The following is a 3764-nucleotide window of genomic DNA, read 5'->3' on the forward strand; positions in this document are numbered from 1 at the left end:
TAGCATTCTCATGGTGATCCCCATACTCTTGATCGTGTCGAGAAATATCAGGTTTAGTCCGCTTCCAGCATCCATGAAGACTTTGCTCATCTTGAATCCCCCGACCTGCGCCTCGACTACTAAGGCCGCGTGTCCTGGTTTCGGTATGATCATCGGGTGGTCTGCTCGGCTGAATGTAATATTCTGAGACGACCACTCGATATATTCAGGGATGTTCGCCATGATGCTTTCTCGCCGAGTTGATTTCTCGAGTGAGCTTCTTCATTTCTCTTCTTGAAACTCCTGTCTCGTGGATCATACTCATCTGCCCACGTGGTGGTGGGAATGCCTCGTTGGGTTGGTGAGGTTGAGCCTGCTGGACCTGATGTTGTGGTGGAGGTGGTGGTGGTGGTGGTAGCGGTTGCTGTCCTCCCTGCTGGATGAGTTTGTGCATGTCAATGAACTGCCGACAGTCCCTGAGCAAATGGCTTGACTTCGTTTTGCCATCCTTAGAATCGGTATACGAGTGCAAGTAACAGGGAGCGTTGATCTGCTCAGCGTAGGGCAGTTCGGGAGTCCTCTGCTGCCGCGGTTTATAATTGCCACGGTTCCCAGAGTTGTTCCGATTGTCGTCCTGTCGATCGTCTCTTCTATCGTCATATCGGTCGTCCTGCCGATCGGAGTATCCTGCAGCCACCAGGTTGTTGTCGTCATAGCTGTGGTTCTTCCTTCTCTTGTGACGATCCCTTCGACCACCCGAATCGTGCTTCGGCTGGTCGTCATCCTCGTTGTCAGTGCGCTGACGCGGCTTTCGCACGTTGTCCTCGCCATCAGCCCAGCTGTTGGCGATTTCCATTAACTTGGTTATGGTTTTTGGCTTTTTGCGTCTGAGTTCTTCTATGTAGCTTTCTCGGATGCCATCGCTGAAGGCGTCGATTGCTCTGTCGACAGATACATCTTCGGCATCGTTTAGGAGTTTGGTGAATCTCCCGATGTATGCGCACATTGATTCCTTCTGCTTTTGCTGGCAATGCCGTAACTCTTAGATCCCGACGGGCCTTTTGTACGTTGCTTGGAAATTGGCAACGAAAGCATCTACTAGGTCGTCCCATGATTTGATGGAACCCTTCGGCAGACCCCTTAACCAGGCTCGCGCTAAATCCTTTAGGTAGAGCTGCAAGCACTGCATTGCTGCTATCTGGTTCCCCTTATGCAGAATCACAGTTTGCAGATAGTCGTCTATCCAGGACCTTGGCTCCTGCTGCCCATCGTATTTGGCAGCTTCAGTAGGGGTGGGTTTGAACTTCCTGGGTGGCATCGCCTCACGGATTTTGTAGCTTAAACAATCGGCTCCCCTGAGCTCGCCGTCGTTCTCCTGACTCTCATCCGAAGAATCACTGTCATACTCCTCCCTGGCGGCGCGTCATCACCTTGCTTTGTCGATCCTGCTCTGAGTGATTTCGTCCCGGGCATCTCTCGCATGATGCTTTGAGCCACTAGCATGCAACGTGGCCTTTTCCTTCCGCGGAACTAGATTATCTCCCAATATTGCGAGACTTTCTAGGGCACCTCGGTGGGCTTGAGCCATAGAACCTTCGTGGCGCTGATTGATGAGGTATGCAGCGAGGTTGGCGGTTGCTCCTGCGACGGTTTTTGGCCGTGGCATGCCCGCGGTGTCCGTGGTCATAAAGGACTTGGTCAGGTTCGATGTTATTTCTCTAGCATCATCTTCCGATAACCTAGATAGTCTTGATCAATGCTTGCCTGCCCCTTGAGTACTTCGAGAGGCGCTTCCTTGCGAGCCTCTTCGTCGTTCGCTGGATCGGTCTGCCGCAGATAGGCGTCTCTCGAGGGTGGTTTGTTACTTGAATAATCGTTCCCGGTTTTTCTCCAAAATAGAGCGGTAAGCATTGAGGGTGCCAACCGTGGTTCCTGCCGGGAGCGATGTGTTGTTAAGAACGGCTGCTTTGGCTGCTCCCCACTCCTCCTCTGCGATGGTGTGGTCGTTGTTGTTGTTGCTGGCGCTGTTCTCAAAACTAGCTCGCCTGCTGGAACGGGGGGTGCGATCTCCGTCTCCCCTGTTAGCAACGTAAACTTAATGGTGCGCCGCTCCTTGGGTGACACCTCGGACGATGCTGTCGACGCTGTCCTCTCCCGATGAATACTGGGCATTGCAGATGAACGGTGTGTCGCTCGATCCCAGCCCGTGCCTGGTGTCGCAGTTCAAGCAGTAGTACGAGGTTAATTCCGAAGATGCGGGATTGTCGGATCCAATCGACATGGACGATGTCGAACGGGGAGTCGAGGGCGCGGGCGAACTCGTCGAGCCTGTCAGACCAGCCGAAAGGTCGAGTGATGATGACGCGCTTGGGCTCGTTGATCCGGAGATGGGCGACTCCAGCAGCCGAAGGATTCCTTCTGAGTTGACGTTGTAGTGGACGCTCCCGAAGGTCATCTCCATGTTTCCTTGCAGATCGGAGAAGGTCGAGCGAGACGAGTCGCTGTGCGGGGTGAATTCATAGGAGCTGAAGCGAATCGGGCTCCCCGATTTTGGTGATGATGGTGTTGACGAAGTCGCCGATGACATGACGGGCTCTGCCGATATCCGATCTTGTGCCGACAGGGTTCCCACAGACGGTGCCAATTGTCGAGGGTACTCCTCGGCAATGCCCTCCGATTGGGGCTTAGGGTTGACGGAATCCTGCAAGCTGACACGAGACATCGGTTCACAGACAAGCGGGGAGAGCAATTTACCCAGGTTCGGGGCCCTCGATGAGGTAAAACCCTTACGTCCTGCCTGTCTGTTCTTGATTATGAAGATATTAGGTTACAATGGGGTGCCGAATAGTTCGGCTGAGATCTCGTCGAGAGGCTAAGTGTTTTGATGACCTAGCTCTAGACTTTTTGGTGGCCTAGATTGCTAAGATTGATTGTGTCCTCTGCGGCAGCCGCTCTCCTGGCCTTTATAAAGGAGGCCAGGTCTCAAGAGGTCTAACCGAGCACGACTAGGTTTACAGTAGTTTTAAATCTAATCCTTCCTTGTTCGGCTGCTTCCTAGCCTTGCCTGTCAAGGAATCTTCTGGTGCGCTATCCAAGTGGCCCTTCTTGCCTCCAAGTGCCTTCATGGGCCTCCAACTGGACAATACAGGATAGGGCAATGTCGGTTACGCGAAGGGTAATGACCACGTCAACTGTCTGTACTGAGTAAGGGTGTGCCAAAGGAATGAAATGGGCATATTTGGTCAAACGGTCAACTACCACAAGGATCACCTCTTTGCCTCTTGATTTGGGTAGTCCTTGAATGAAATCCGTGCTCACATCTGCCCATTTTTTGTTGGTATAGGAAGAGGGTGTAGTAATCCAGGGTATGGCACATGCTCAGACTTTGAAATTTGGCAGATGGGACAGGTTGCTATTTTCTCAGTGATGAACTGTGATAGCTTGGGCCAGTAGAATGATTGCTGAATTTTCTTGAGAGTCACTTTTGCTCCAGAATGTCCACCAAACAGTGAAGAGTGGAATGTATCAAATATTTTGCTCCTTAGGTCAGTGGTGCTGCCAATATATATTTTTCCTTTGTAGCGCAAAATGCCTCCCTGCAAGGTGCAGTTGTGGTGATCGTTCGAGTAATTGCCAGTTCTTGCATTAGTTTCAGGCAATGTTCATCTTCTGCATAAGAATATTGGACCTCTTGCAACCAAGTTGGTATGGATACTAGTGTTTGTTGGTTGCAGGATTGAATCTTCTCCTTGTTCTCTTCTTGGGTATCATCTTGGAATTTCCTG

This window comes from Lolium rigidum, chromosome 6 (genome assembly GCF_022539505.1).
Source record: "Lolium rigidum isolate FL_2022 chromosome 6, APGP_CSIRO_Lrig_0.1, whole genome shotgun sequence".
Lineage (NCBI taxonomy): Eukaryota > Viridiplantae > Streptophyta > Magnoliopsida > Poales > Poaceae > Lolium > Lolium rigidum.